Source organism: Equus przewalskii, chromosome 15, assembly GCF_037783145.1.
Source record: "Equus przewalskii isolate Varuska chromosome 15, EquPr2, whole genome shotgun sequence".
NCBI classification, from domain to species: domain Eukaryota; kingdom Metazoa; phylum Chordata; class Mammalia; order Perissodactyla; family Equidae; genus Equus; species Equus przewalskii.
In genome coordinates, this window is record NC_091845.1 from 65,231,723 (window position 1) to 65,248,793 (window position 17,071).

A 17,071-nucleotide genomic window follows, 5' to 3' on the forward strand; every position below is an offset into this window, starting at 1 on the left:
CATTTATTATAATTAATAATGTGTTTGAACTTGGATCTACCATGTTATTTGCTGTGCTTTTTAAATGCTTATTTGTCCTTTCTTACCTTTAAAAAACAATTTTGCATTTGCTTTTTGTTTTGTTTGTTTCTATTGAATATTTCCTCCTTTATTGGTATGGAAGTTATACACTCTGATTCTATTCTTTTAGTGGTTATCCTTGAAATTTTACTATGCATATTTAATAAAAATATGGGACATGTCATTAATTTGCATGTCATTCTTATACATAGCACCATGAAACTTTTTCCATATTGTTTAAATTTAGCAAACATGTGACCAAAGTAGGAAGTTTCCTGGTGATTCCTTGCCTGCTCACTTCACTTTCTCTGCAAAAAGGGAGGGGAATATCTTCTTATTCTTCCACTTTTGCTCTGTCCATACGGATATCATCTTATGCAACAGGGTTCAGATTCCAGAATTTTTGCTTGTTATGTGCCACTGGGCAAATTACTTATCCTCTTTAAGATTTACTTTGCTCATCTGCAAAATGGAGCCAGTAAATACTATATATTGGGGGTTTGGGAGGAATAAATAAGATAATATATGTATAGCCTTTAGATAAATGCCTGGCATTCGATAAAATCATTATTTTTATTCAGAATTGATTTTATTTTTTGTATCATAACTTCCTTTGTTTGTATAACTTCTTTTCTCTTAAGGGTATGTTTATGTTTATATGTGTCTGTGTTCACATCACATTCCATTTTGTCTCACTAAATTATATCCCCAAATTAGAGAGCCTATTAAAGGCCTTTATGTATAGGTCCTGAAGTGTGAAGGCTATCTCTGTCAAGTGGAAAGTTGTCCTTAGGGAGCACCATTCTGTATGTTCTCATAAGACTTTTGAATATAACATGCCATGGAATGAGTGAGCAGCAATAAATGATAACCCTAAGGAAAGTATCATCACTGTTAACAACCAAGAAGGGCAGGGAAGCTTTAGTAAGTTTATGTAAATTGGATACAGTATCATTTTTAACCTATGTATTTGGACTTACGTAAAAGCCAAGTGGAGAGCATTGCTCCAAATATGCTTTCAAAAAGGGTCCATGAGATTTTAGTAGCTTTCTAAATTTGACCATGAATGTTTATACCTTTTAATCTAGTGGACTTGAAATGCTTGGCTTCCAAGTAGCATGTTGTAAGAAGGTTATTTCTGGACCTTCTCTGCATGTAATGTATAAAATTAGCATCTTTCTTTGGCAACTGAAACTCTTTGTTTCAAAGCTAACCCAACTCATCAGATTGTTGTAAGTGAAGACTAATTAAACATTCTTGCTTTCACTTTAAACTCTTTATTGGCACAGACACCTAGAGGTCAAATTTGAGTGGTGGGAGTCAAACAAATGATCAGCAGTATTACAACTACATGGGAGCACATCAAGTTAAAAAAACAGAATTACTGTTTTACGATCACAATAAAGCCACAATGTACTTATAATTGTGATCCTCAAAGATTCAACCTAAAGAAGGCAGTCTGCTTAAAGGATGTCTTAGACCCTCACATTTCTCTCTTTTCTGCAGCTGAGCAGCTGCAATGGAAGCAGCCAAAACGTCTGCCTTCCACAGGAATAACAAAAAACATCTCCCCCATTGCCAAGAGAGCTAGAACCCATGCTGGTGGAGAGGCCAATGCTGTTAAAAAGCATGCAAAACATCACTAAACAGCAGCATAAAGAGACACGTCCGAGGCCTCCACCGCCGGGGGCAGGCAGGAGAGTTCTTTGAAGACAGAAAGACACACAGAAAACCATGTTGTTTTCATTTTTCAAGGAACTGGGAACATTAAAGGCAGGAGAATGTTGAATGTGGGAATAGACAAGCAATATAACAAGGTTTCATTGTATTTCTTCTTTTAAAATGTTCCACCAAAACAGGAAAATTGAATCATTCTGCAGCAAGGCCTCATGAAAAATATCTGTGAGGCGCTTGAAGAGGAGAGGTGCACGCAGAAGCTGTGCTTGTTTTGTTTTTAGAAATTTACAGATTGTGGGTGCCTTCACTCCAAGGCACTTTGAATTAGTAATTGTATTTCCTTATTCTTCCCAACAGCCTTGTGAGGCAACACCATTTTACAGATAAGAAAAGGAAGGTAAGGTAAATTTAAGAAATAGTAATCATAATACTTCTGTCATTTGTCAGGTATTAACAGTGCACTAGACACTGAATTAGTGAATTAGGAAACATTATCTCACTAAATACAGGCAATGATCGCAGGGATAGGTCACATGATCTCAGCGTTACAAGTTAGAGGTGAAAGTAGAGAAGTATAATAATTTTCCCCAAGAGCAAGTTGCAAGGGAATAGTAGGCAGAATTTGAACCCAAGCTTGTGGGATTCCAAAGTCCTGTCAGCTTTTAACAAGTTCTCTAATACGGAGCCTCTCTCCATGCACTATATTGTTATTCTGTCCAGGAAACTCTAAGGGGGACAACAAGTGCACAACAATTAACAGTCTTGTTTGCTCCCCATCAACAGTAGAGCTATCGCTCAACTGTGCCCACTGAGGCTGGAGGACCACCCTGCGCCTGGAAACGGGGAGCTGAGAGTGAGCTACCCTCAGTGCTAGGGGCTGGTGTCAAAGCAAAAACTGAGAGGGTTCCAACAGATCCTCCTCTCTTCGTGGCTGCTACCACAGGTGCTAGAGCCCGTGGTGCAGCTCACGGTAATGAGCTTCAGCCTCCTGCCTTGGTGGTTGTCCCTGCCACTGGTATAAATTGCTATTTAAGACTCCATGTCTCTTTCAAGATGTGAGGGAGGACAATGCCCTGTTTACAACATTTTCTGGGGACCCTGGTGCTCTTTGTAGTCATTCACATTACTGTTTCCTCAAGGCACAAGCCTGCTCCAGGCATGGTTGGTAAACGCAGGGTGTGGGGACCATTCTCTTTGAACCACTCAACTCAGCCCTGGCTCTTCCTGCCCTCATGGAGATTTATCTCAGAGATTTTCCTGCCTGACTCCGGGCCTTAGAGACATCTGTTTCTCTAACTGAATGATTTTCTGAGAAATCCAGTATCCTGTGGCAGTGGTGGTGTTTGTCTACTATAGACTCATCAGAGAAGAAATGTAGCATCTCCCTTCTTTCTTTCAGAGAGAGAGACCAGCACCGTGTTTCTAAAGGATTGACTTCCTCTTGTTGATGTGATTGATGATGCGGGAGCTGATAACAGTGCTTTATATTTCAGAGTAAATAGAGACTTTGAATCATGGCTCCACCTTGACCTTGTGCAAGCTACTGAACCTCTCTATACTTCAGTTTTTTTCATTTGCCAAATGGAGATGATAATAGCACTTACTTCACAGGATTGTACTGAGGATTAAATGAGGGAAAACATGTAAAGTGCTTGGAACAAGTTTTGACTCACAATAAGTGTTATGAAGTGTTTGTTCAATAAAATGAAGAGAAGCTCTATCAAGGTGTTTCCGCCATATTGTCATATGTCATTGTCATGAGGCTGTGCACTTCAAGGACTAAAAATATTAGCCTGACTCTGGATGGTTCTGAAGCCTGGGAAGGGGAGACAGAAAATTATGAGTACTTCAGGGAACAGAGACCAGATTGCCATGTGTGATATCACGAGAAATATATATTTGGTCTTGGTCATAGATTCCTGGCACACAACTCCTAAAACCCTTGGAATCTCTGGAATGGTAAGAGTGTCTTTTGTATGCTAGTGAGATGACTGGTGGCTGAGGGTGAAACTAGTCACCAGAAAGACCAAGATTAAAGAATTGAACTTTAAGCCCTATCCCCGGTCCCCAGGGGAAAAGAGAGGGCCTAGAGGTTGAGTTAATTACCAATGGCCAATGGTTTAATCAATCATTCTTACATAATGAAACCTCCATAAAAACCTCTAAATGATGGGGTTTGGAGAGCTTCCAAGTTGGTGAACACATGGAGATGCTGGGAGGGTGGTATACTTGGAGAGAGCGTGGAAACTCCCCACACACCCTCGCCTCCATGCCTTGCCCTGTGCAGCTCTCCATTTGGCTATTCCTGAGTTGAATCCCTTATAATAAAACATAAATGTAAGTGCAGTGTTTTCCTGAGTTCTATGAGTTGTTCTAGCGAATCATAGAACCTGAAGACAGGGTCATGGGAACCCCAAATTTATAGCTCGTTGGTTGGAAGTACAGGTGGCAACTTGGGACTTGCAACTGGTGTGTGAAAGGGGGGCAGTCTTACGGGACTGAGCCCTTGTAGCAGTCTGCTCTTATTTCAGGTAGTTAGTGTCAGAATTGAATTGAATCGCAGGACACTCAGTTTATGTTCAAAGAGTTGGAGAATTGATTAGTGTGAGGAAAAATCAAATGTTTGGTGTCAGAATTTGTGTTGAAAACAGTGCAGACCAAGTGAATCCCCACAGGTTGGCTGTATGGCACTCGTGTAGGCTGGGTTTTCAGGACCATGGCCTTAAAGGTTCTAGAGGCTGAGCTTGGTATGGAGGGAGTAGAATGACACCAGAGCTGGAATTTTAAATAATCCATGCAGGCCTGAGCAAAAACTACACAGGGGCCTGAGAATTTAGGTCCTCCTTCATTACTGTGGATAACATAAATCCCAAAGATCTCGTATGATTGACAGTAGGAGAAGAGGACCCTTGAAATTAAAAATTGACCACTGTTAGATTCCTCATCAATTTTGTTGAGTGGTGGCTAGATCTGGGTTTAGTTTGATTTATTTAAATCAAAAAAAGGGAATGTGACCTTTTTTGCTCTCAAATCTATTGATTATTTTGATCTTTCCTATTCTTCTTTAATCTGGCTGCTTTGTAATTATTAAGGACAACTGCAATGCTTGGATAATTCTGCCAAGCACTGAGGAATTTTATCATGAATTGTGGGAAGCAGGAATCAGTCAAGCAGCATGAGAGCATGCTACTATAAGAGAGCTATTTCACACCAAAATTTGCCTTTCTAGTGATGTAGAAAGTAGTGAGATAACCATTGTCTTCCTATCCCCTTTCAATAACATAAAAGAGAATTCTCATAAAGAGTAAGGACCTTTAGGGAGGGGTAAATTTCCCTTCTGAAAGGATATTTCCATCTCTTTAGAGCTCTGAACTTGACTTCCACCACACGCATCCAATATGGTGGCTGCTGGGTGTTGAAATTCAGCACCTGCAACAACTCACTAAGAGACTAAGCTGAGAGACCACTCAGAGACTGCTGCCCTGCCCTTCTCCTAGGAACTCACAGAAGGTCTTGGAAGAGGTGGGGAATGTCCTTCTTTAGAGTTCATGGACTTAGGTCTAACTGCTTCAGATATCGGAAATAACAGATGTTTGGTTCTCCTCAGCATAGAATAATGGTTAAAAGGGCAGGGTCTGCGACTGGAGTGCCTGGGTTCAAATCCTGGCTTGTTCACTTACCAGCTGTGAGACCTTGAGCAAGCTGTTTAACTTCCTGTACCTCAGTTCCCCCACCCCCCCCCCTTATTAAATAGAGAATAATAATAAACACTTAATTGTTAATAATAAACTCTTAACTACACATACAATGCACTTGTAGTTCATAAATAAAATGCACTTGTACTAATTCTGGCACATGATAAGGACTCAAATGTTGGCTATCAGTCTTTTACTAATATGATTATTCTCTACTCTGGAGAATTTCTGATGCAGTCACTTGTGGTCATGCAGGTGTGCATACCTGGGGCCTGGGCCATTGGATTTTGTGGTCTCTACATTGGATAATCACTGGGATGGCCCAGCTGAAGTTTAGGCTCTGTTCACTGCTGGAGATCAGAAAAGGCTAGACCTTCTGTGTGGCGTGTGGTATGGACTCCCAGGGTCTACTGGATTAGATGATAGAAGAACTCCCTGAAGATTGGTGAGGAACCATCTGAGAGGCAAGCTCCCTATGAAGAAAGAGTCATCACATACGCAGTGTGGCTGATTGACTGTGGCCAAGCTGTTGGCGATGAGGGGAGGGGTGATTCTGAATACATCAGGGAGGCCTATTCTGCTCTCCCCACATCCCTTTGTTATTGAATCCTACAAAAATTAGGGACTACAAGAAAAACCAAAGCACTGTTTTCATGAAAACCTCTGCTAGACTGTAAGGAATCCTCAAGAAACTCCTAGTGTAATGGTTTTCCTTTCCCCCAGGAATAGAGGGTACTGATGGATTGCTACCAATTTTGCTAAGCAAAGGAGGCCTGGGAGATACCAATCGGATTCCTGACAGCCCTCCATGGGGGAATCTGAATGTTTACTGTGGGCAGGAAACTTCCCTTGCTTTCCTTTGGTAATGAAGAGAGTCTGGGAGTTGGATGAAGACTACAGAAAGTGCAATTGATTATGCTCAACCTGGGTGGTCAAACTGAATCAAACAAGCCCCTTGCTCCAAAGCCTACAAGCCTAATGATCTTTCAGAAGGACTGGCCTGGTTGACCTGCACTCATATTTCAAAAATCTGGTCAAAGGATACAAACTTTCAATTATGCAACGGAAATAAGTTCTAGAGATCTACTATAGAGCATGGTGCCCGTAGCTAACAATACTGTATTGCAAACAAAAAATTTGCTAGGAGGGTAGATCTCATGTTAAGTGTTCTTATCATACATACAAACAAAATTACAATAATAATAATAATAAAAAGGGGATGGGAGGATGCTTTGAGAGGGGATGGACATGTCTATGGACTCGATGGTGATGGTTTCATGGGTGTGTACTTATCCCTAAACTCATTGAGTTGTATATATTAAATATGCACAACTTTCTAAATGTCAAACAAGTCTTAATAAAGTGGTTTAAAAATAATAACATGAAATAAAAAAACATCTTTAGCAGAATTTTTCCTCTGCCCTTTTCCATGTTTTCTCACGTGGGCATCTTTGCCTCTGGCCCAAATGCAAGATGATTCTAGAGTTCTCTGAAGACAACTGCGCGTGCCATTTGTGTTTGGGCTGTGTTTCAGGTAGACTCCTACCTCTGAGGGTGCAGTGATCTGCTCTCCTCCCCTCCACTCAAACTTCAACTCTGCTCCACTCTCCTCTTTTCTGATCTCCTTTCAAAAGAGGTGAGGTTTGGTTCACAAAGCCCCGTTTTAAAATAGAGACATTTATCTAAAGGATGATACACTCCACCCCTCCAAAAAGAATGAGGCAAAGGAAGAGTTACTCTTGGAACAAGAATAGGAAGCTGATGACACTCACGGTTCCTGCTCCAGGCGTGGGCTCTGGCTTCCATTGGACTGGCCTGTTGTTGCATTGTGACTGGCCATGGGAACCGCAAACCAAAAGCTGTGGCCTGGCCAGGACGCAGCCGTGAATAGAGTGCAGCATAGATCATTTACGGATTAGTTCACAACGCCCTGGAAATAAAGAGCCCTAATAGACTTGGGGTCAAAAAGCCTTCACCTTGGCTACCCTCTAGAGCTTCCGGTTTTGTCCTGGGCACATTCCTTGATTGTTAATTTTCTAAAATCCAGTAAACTCTCTTGTTCTGATGACTTAACTGATGAATTTCTCTCCAGGCCGCCTCCCTGGGAGCTTTTGAGAATTTCCACATATCAAAGCTGTTGGATTATACATTCCTTAAATAGAATGCTTCCATTTACTGTTGAACGCCTTGACAGTTGCCCTATTTATTTGATATTGCTAATCTGATTTAATCTAGCTGAACCAAAAAACAAAAAGCGTTTGGAGCCCCCAAATGCAAGGGAACCCTCTTCCCTTTCTAATTACAAAGCTTGCTGCTTAATTGTACAAGTATTTGTGGGTTTGGAGAAGGCGAGCGCTGATTTGTTGTTTTAGTATAAAACTGAAAGGTTAGGAAAGTGCTAAAAGAAATAGGATGTCATGTGCTCAATTCTTGGGAGAAGCGAGGCTCTGGCAGACAGGACGCTGCAAGTAGAAGCTTGCAGAAAAGCTGAAAGGAAACGTTTCTGCTGGTTATCAGGTACACAGAACAGGCAACGAGAAAAACAGGCAAGAACCCGTTCTGGGGTAAAAAGGCATTTCTGTTTTCTATATAGATGTGCCTTCATTTTCTCGCTCACTGCATTTGGTCTGACTTTAGAGATTGGTTTAGGGAGTATAAGGGAGGGGAGGATTTAAAGAGTCACAAAGCTTCCGCCTGGAAAGGAGAACACTCAACAATGACAAACAATCAAGTAACTAAAAATTGCCGATATGCCTTTGTTTATGTGTCTCGAAAATAGGTGTGGTGCCCCCTTAGGAAGGTGAATTAGTTAATGACTGGGAAGCACTTCGAGACCCTCAGGTGGACGCTTTATTGCTCTCTTGAATTTATTTGTCTGAGTTAAATGTTCTGTGCATTAAGGCAGGGCTTCTCAAACTTCAATGTGCATACGGATCCCACAGCAGCGTTCTTGTTACAATGAGGGTTCCGATTCAGCAGGTTTGAGATGTGGCTAAAAGTCTGCATTTCTTTTCTTTTCTTTTCTTTTCTTTTTTGGGGAAGATTAGCCCTGAGCTAAGTACTGCCAATCCTCTTTTTGCTGAGGAAGACTGGCCCTGAGCTAACATCCATGCCCATCTTCCTCTACTTTATACATGGGACGCCTACCACAGCATGGCTTTTGCCAAACGGTGCTATGTCTGCAACAGGGATCCGAACCGGCAAACCCTGGGCTGCAGAGAAGTAGAACTGCGAACTTAACCGCTGAACCACTGGGCCGTCCCCAAAGTCTGCATTTCTGACAAGCTTCTGTGAGTCCAATGCTGCTGGACCACACTTTGAACAACTGGGGTCTAAAGTCCCTGTTTCTCAAAGTTGGCTGCACATCGGAATCAGCTGGAGAGGTTTTAAAAAACTCCCCAAAGAGTCTGATTTAATTAGCCTGGGGCCTGGCCCAGGCAATGGGATATTTTAAGCATGTACCCACCTCCCCCGCCCCGACCCCCATTCGCCATGAGTCTAGTGTGCAGCCAAGTCTAAGGGGCCAGTATTCAGGCCCACTCCAGAAGGCTGTTGTGGGGATTAAATGAGATAATGCGGCAAAGTACTTAACCCAGCCCCCTGTCACGTAGTGGTCCCTCAATCGACCTTGACTAGGAGAGGCAACTTTGGCTGTAATGAGAGATGCCACCCGAGGTGCAGACACCAGCAGTCCACAGAATATCGGTTGTGGCAGAGGTCAAGATGAGCAGCAGGACGGGGGACGCTTGGGCCCATATTAGCAAAAACTGCACGTGAGCTGAGTAAGAGAGGGAAGAATGGGGCAGCTGTAAAGTCATGTGTCACAGCCTCTGAGGGTTCTTGGGACTTAAGAAGGAACCCTAAAAGGGTGGTTCACACTGTGGAAAACAGTATGGCAGTTCCTCAAAAAATTAAAAATAAAATTGTCACAGGATCCAGCAATTCCACATTTGCATTTATACCCAAAAGAACTGGAAGCAGAATCTGGAAGAGAGATTTATATGCCTAGACCCATAGCAGCATTGTTCCCAGTAGCCAAAATGTGGAAGCAAACCACGTGTCCATCAATGGATGAATGGATAGATAAAATATGGTATATACATACAATGGAATATTATTCAGCTTTAAAAAGGAAGGACACATGCTACAACATGGATGAACCTTGAGGACATTACGCTAAGTGAAATAAACCAATCACAAAAAGATAAATACTGTATGTTCCGCTTATATGAGGTACCTAGAGTAGTCAAATCCATAGGGACAGAAAGTAGAGCCGTGGTTGCCAGGGGCCATGGGGAGGAGGAATGGGGAAACGTTGTTTGATGAGCATAGAGTTTCAATTTTGCAAGATGAAAAGAGTTCTGGAGATTGGTTGTACAACAATTTGGATGTACTTACTACTGAGCTGTACACTTAAAAATGGTTAAGACGGTAAACTCATGTGATGTGTATTTTACCACAATTTTAAAAAATTACTAACAGAAAAAAAAGAAAAGGTGGCTCAAGGGCTCTCAGAGTGAGTGGAAGAGGAATCAGAGAAATGCTGGCTGTTATTGTGAATTCTTTTTTCCCTGGACTTCTGGGATCTGAGAAGTCCTAGGTCCATGAGGAGGATGTATGTGAAAGAATCTAGTATATTTGGCTGTTGAAATGATAACCTTAAACTTTAAAGAGTATTATTAAAGAACTTACTATGTGCCAAACATTGTACTAATTACTTTATAGTCATTATTTCCATTTATCCTCATTTTAACACTAAGGAACAGGTTCAAGCACCATTCCATTTTTCTGATGAGGGAACTGAGGCTGAGAGAGTTAAAGGTTTCTGAGAGAGTAAGAACTGAGATTCAAGCCAAAACTAAAACCATGCTCTTAACCACCACACTGTCCTATGCGTGTAATGCACTGTTAATAAATATTCATTTATTTTTTAATCCCAAGGGCTCAAATTATATGTTGGTTAGAAAATGAGGCCAATTTAGAATCTGCCACAGAGAAATACTGGTAGCTAAATTATTCAGATTTGGAAAAGATTGAATACTTTTCCTCAAAAGAAAGTGTTTGGTTGAAACAAGAATGCACTTAGAAACACTCTCACCTCATAAAAGTCTTTATACTGATGTATTATGTTACTAGAGATACCATGGATTTTTTTTTTTTTAAAAAAAGCAAACCAGGCAGTGGCATTTTTTGGGTGGACTAAATGACTTCTTGAGTTTTGACGTCATATATAGATTCATTATACTTTACCATTAAGTGTAAACTTCAAGTTGTTTTTTTTTAATGCTTCATTTAGAAATAAGAAAAGCTGCATGGAATACCTTATGGAATGATATGTGGATAAATAAATATACACAAATACACACATACACACACACACACAAGGGAACCACTGTAATTCCAAAAAAAAAGAAAGAAACATGAGACACAGTCCCTGTCTTTGAGAACAATCTGAGGAGATGCAGCATGAATTCATGGAATTATTCAAGAGCAAGACTTCATAAGGTAATATATTACCTGTGTATTCACCTCTTACTATGTGATAGATACTGTTGCTAGGTGTTCTTGCATACCTTATTTCATCTAACTCTCACAGCCACTCCATAAGCTAAATGGTTCCCAATATACAGATGAGAAAACTGAGGCACAGAAAGGTTAAGTGACTTGCTCAAGGTTGCACAACTAGTTACTAGCAGAGCAAGGAGTTAGATCCAAGACTTTCCGACTCCTAAACCTGTGTGCCTCCACGAACGCTATGTCAGGAAAGAGTTGGGACACATCACAGAGGGAGGGGCAGCGTTTTAACAGGCAGGGTAAGTGGGAGCTTACAGAGTGATGTCAAGGACATTGGGATGATGTTCTTGTGCACTTCTCTCCCCTCCTGCCGTGTCTCCCTTCCCACTTGCATGATATTCTATATTATTAGTCATTGTTGGGCTACTGCATTGTGTCACGGACTATCCCTTTCTAAAATGAGATACTTATGACAGGGTTCAAAAGTATGTATATATTTATTCCATAATATGAACTAGTTTTCAGACCAGTTAAGCTCCAAAAAGCACCTGAGATCTGATCATCAAGGAAATGGAAATGGATGGTTAAGAGAGGGAACAACTTTGAAGCCCCTTTAGAGGAAGCTTCAGTGGAAACAGAATTGTGAAGCACTGGGGTTTCTAAGAAAATGGACATTTTGAGGAGCACTGGGGGGCCAAGAGCAATCCTTTGACTTCATTATCTACAAAGTGAGTCTTGAGATGACCCTTGAGGAAACATTCAGAAATAAAAGGAGGTCCTTCTTTTTATTTTATACATAAACCAAGATGGACAAGACAGAGTGGACAGTAAAGGGGCAGGTTTGATTAAGAAGGGGATCCATGTTGGGAGAAGTGAGATTGGGACCTGTTGGATGAAATGAGATTCACGGCCTAACTAATGAATCAACAGATAGTAAGACTAGAGGGGTAGTGAGCCACTGCGTGTTTTAAACTGGCAAAGTGACGGGCCCAGGACAGCAGTATGAATGGCTTAAAAAGGAGAAGCAAAACAAAAGGTTTCTATCATAAGCTCAGATGATGATGACCTTCACTGGGATAGCGACCACTGAAATGGAGCAAAGTAGAGGAACTGGAGAACTATGTCAAAAGGCGAATAGGCAGGATTGGGGAATGGATTTTGACTTTAGAGGCTTAAGAAAAATCCTTAAATAAATGGGCAAGTTAAAAGTTTGAGAGAGGAGATAATGAGTCAATTCAGGATTATGGTAAATATGGATTCGTATTAGTAATAATTCAATGTGGACTCTGACTTTAAGATAAGCCATCATTTTGAACATTCTTTTAAAAGCTGTAGAATTATTGAACTATAATAATATCAGCCAATATGCATAGAGCACTTTATAAATTCCCAAACACTGTTACATGTTTGCTCATTGAGTTGTTGGAGTTGGAAATTGAATCTATGACTTCTGGCTCTATATAGATTCCATACTGACTTCTCTAACTTGCTTGCTGGGCATCTCTTCCCAGTGACTGGAGAGTGTAAAATGGCAAAATTAATTTGAAAGTGGAGTTTTAGCCATGGGTAAAAAGAGAGTATTTGTCCACAAAAATGTCAGCCGCACTTACTGAGACCTCTTTAAGTAACTATAGGTTGGCAGCTATTTTTCCTGCAAGTTGAATTTTCTCGGAATTGTAACCACCATGTGACAGAGTAGGCATCTTTGTTATCTGCTCTGCCCTTTACTATTTTGGTAGTCTGTCTTTAAAACGATACAGAATCCTGGTCAATTCCTAGAGTGAATAATGAACTTCAGGGACAAAAGGTCTTGGTTAATGTGGCTAGCAAATAACCAAGCCAGTATTGGAGCGATAGATCAAATGACCCTGTCCAGGCCAAGCATGTGGGATATGCTATTAGTTTTCTTTTCTTTTCTTTTTAATAGCTTTATTGAAGTGCAATTACATACCATAAAATTAACCAGTTGCAAGTATACGATTTATTGATTTTTAGTAAGTTTATGGAGTTTTGCAATCATTACCACATTCTAGTTCTTTTAACATTTGCATCACCCCAAAAAGTTTCCTCCTGCCAGTTTCTAATTAATCCCTGCTCCCACTCCTAGCCCTAGGCAACCATAGATCTGTTTTCTGTCTGTATCACTTTGCCTTTTCTAGACGTTTCATATAAATGAAATCATATAATATGTAGCCTTTTATCTCTGACTTCTTTCACTTAACATGTTTTTTGAGGTCCTTCCCTGTTGTAGCAAGTATCAGTATTTCGTTCCTCTTTCTTTGCTAAATAACATTTCATGGTATAGATATACCATATTTGGCTACTCAGTCACCAGTTGGTGGGTACTTAGGTTGTTCCAGTTTGGGGTTATTATGAACAAGGCTGCCATGAACATTTGCATACATGTCTTTGTGTGGACATATGTTTTCATCTCTCTTGCATAGGTTCCAGAAGTGGAAATGCTGTGTGGTATAGAAAGATTGTTTAATTTTTTAAGAAACTGCCAAACTGCTTCTAGAATAGCTGTACCATTTTACCCTCCTACCAGCAATGCATGAAGGTTCCAGTTTCTCCACGTGTATCCTTCCCAGCATTTGGCAATATGTCTTTTTAGTTAGGGCCATTCTAGTGGGTGTACAATGGTATCTCATTGTGATTTTAATTTGCATTTCTCTAATGACTACTGATGTTGAACATATTTTTATATGCTTATTAGCCAATCACATTTCTTCTTGGGTGAAATGTCTATCAAATCTTTTGCCCATTTTATAACTAAGTTGTCTTTTTATTAAGTTATAGTAATTCTTTGCATGTTCTGAATAAAGTCTTTTATTAGACATGATTTACAAATATTTCCTTCCAGTCTGTGGCTTGTCTTTTCATTGTCTTAATGGTATCTTTTGAAGTACAAATTTTCCAAGTTTGATAAAGTCCAATTTACCAGGTTTTTTCTTTTAAAGATTGTGCTTTTGGTATAGTGCTAAGAATTCTTTGCCCAACCCAAGATCACAAAGATTTTCTCCTATATTTTCTTCTAGAAGTTTTATTGTTTCAATCCTGTACTTAGGTCTACAATCTATTTTTTGTGGGGTAAGGGTTTAAATTCATTTTTTGCATGCATATATTTTTTCATTTTATAACACCTACATAAGGAATATAGAAGCAAAGCTGTGTTTACTGGAGTTACACAGAATCTAATATCTTTTCAATGTATTCTGAAGGTCAAGCACAAAAAGATGCCTAAAATTTTAGTCCTAGATGGTGAGCACGCTTTTGGTGGGGAAAGTGGTTTCCTTGTGTGACTTTGATATAAGTGCAGAGGAGGAGAGGACAGAGCTGGGGTATGCTGAAAGCATGTCCTTTTCCAGGTCAGCCAATCAGAATGTGCTAGATGCAATAGCAAGTAGAACTGGCCATCTGGTTTCAGCCTAAAAATGAAAAGCGACTATTTAAATCTGTCTATATGCGGTAGGCATCACCTAGTATATCTGCATGGTCAATAAATAAAAATCTATTATAAATCCCATTTCTTCTCATGAGTCTGTATTCATTTAATTACAGGGGTGATTTGGGCACTGGTAGGGGAAATGGGAGGACAAGGTGATAAATGAGGATAAACTATACTTAAAAGGCAAAATCACTTTGCTTTACCAGGGGAATTGAGGATTTGGTGTTAGACCTAGTGGAAGACAGACAGACATTTTCAAGAACATAGAGATCTTACAAAGTACTCCCCACTCCCCAGCCATCAGCCACTTTAAACCATGCATAGCCATTGGATTCTCAGCCGCTCTCAAACTAAAGTTCTCATATTCTACCCAATTATAACAGGAGCAGTCATAAACAACCACCACAGGGCTAATCAATAACACCTTAATGAACGATTCACAAATAGTGATGATGAGAATGACAAAGGAAAGGTAATGTGCTTAGAGGATGGCTCTGTGCGAATGCAGACGGAGCAGGAAAGGAAGGGTTGGCCCATCGAGGCCCAAAGGGAATGCAGTAGACACCGGCTTCTTCTCAGCAGAGCCGAGCAGTGCAGGGCTAAGAACTGCTATCACCAATGAATGTTTTAAAATTAATTTTAATTACACAATAATTAACACGTAGTCTTTCAAAAAAGTCCTATTGCCAACAAAAGTGAAAATGTCCTTTGGATCTTTCCCAGAATCTCCAGAGCCACCCCTTCCCTCTTTTCAGAGATAACTGATTGTTTGTTGTGATACCTTCCAGAACTTTTCACTGCATTTACATGCATACACAGGCTCCCATAAGTCGGTAATTGTCTGGAGTTTTCTTACGTAGACGGTGTTAGACCATGTGACTCATTCTGCAACTTTCTTTTTTCTTTCATTAATATTTATCTTATTTATATATTTACATTTATATTATATTATTATAGTATAATATTTCTTAGAGATATTTCCACACCAGGACATAGAGGCCACCCCATTCTAGTGGTCTAGACATGGTTCCGTGAAATGGTTAAGAGTGTATCTTGTACAGTTGGACTCCATGGACTCAAATTTCATTTCTGTCTCAGCTGGGTAACCTTGAGAAAGTCACTTAACCTTTCTGTGCCTCAGTTTCTGCATCTCTAAAATGGTGATAAAGATAGCACTTATGTCATATTAAAAAGTTAATACGAGGGGCCAGCCTGATGGCATAGTGGTTAAGTTTGCACGCTCCCCTTCAGTGGCCCACGGTTCACCAGTTCAGATCCCAAGTGTGGACCTATGCACCACTTATCAAACCATGTTATGGCAGGCATCCTACATATAAAGTAGAGGAAGATAGGCATGGATGTTAGCTCAGGGCCAATCTTCCTCAGCAAAAAGAGAAGGATTGGCAGTGGATGTTAGCTCAGGGCTAATCTTCCTCAAAAAAAAAGTTAATATGAGAAAAGCACCTAGAAAAGGATCTGGTGCATGGTAAGAAATGTTATCTGTTATTCATTTTAATGGCTATGTCGTATGTCTACACTATGGTTTATTTCCCTACTGATGTGTATTTAGATTGCCAACAAGTTTTGCTGTTATTTATAGTGAATACTTCAATGAATGCCCCTAAATGTGTTTCCTTATGTATCCGTGTGTTTCTGCGAGGTAAATACAAGAGGAATTCCACAGGCACAGGGATTACACATGTTGGATATAGCATTAATGCCAAATTGACCTCCAATTTATATTCCTGTCCCTGAGTGAGGGGACCCATTTCTCCACCCTCTTGCCATCAATTAATTTTTTAAATATTCATTCTTCTAAAGAATGAGAAACAATCTTGCTTTAATGTTTTTATTTGAAATCCTCAAATTACTAATGGGAACAAAAATATTTTCATGTTTCTTGGTCATTGGGGTTTCCTCCTAGGTGAATTCCCTCCTCAGAGTCTTTGGCCATTTTTTATTGAGCTGTTTGATTTGGAGAGCTTCTTTATGCATTCTGCATGCTAATACTTGGTTTGTTATATGCTGCAAATATTTTTCCCTCAGTCTGGGTGTTAATTTACTAAAGCACTCCAAAGAAACCTTAACCCATCCTCAACTAGTCCTGTAATTGATGGGATCTCAATAGAATGAAACCACACAGAAGCCACCATGGCATGCCCAGACCACAGCTCTAATAAAGGTTGAAAGATGACATGGATGAGTCAGGAGCTATGGACACAGTGCAGAAAATAACTTGTACCAGACAACATTTAACCTCTACTGGTTCAGACATAAATGGTTCTAAGAGCCTCTAAATTTTGTTACTCTGATCATTTTTATGCCTTGAACTGTGGATACCCCCGAAATATGGTGCCAGGTGAGGAGGTGGTGACCTTGGGAAGAAGGACAAGTTCTGCCATAATAGACGTGAGAGATGGGGAATAAGAATAAACTGTCATGAAATTCTTCTGGGACCTTGTTACTCAAAGTAGCACCATCAGCATCACTAGGCACGGTCTAGAAATGTGGGATCTTGGCCCCCACCCCAGACCTACTGGATCGGAATCTGCCTTTTAGGAGATTCTCAGGTGATTTATGCGCACGTTACAGTTTGAGAAGCCCTGCCCTAATCCTGGTGAAAGAGGCCAGAACTATTGTTTGATGGACTTAGAGTCTCATTTACTATCTGTTATGA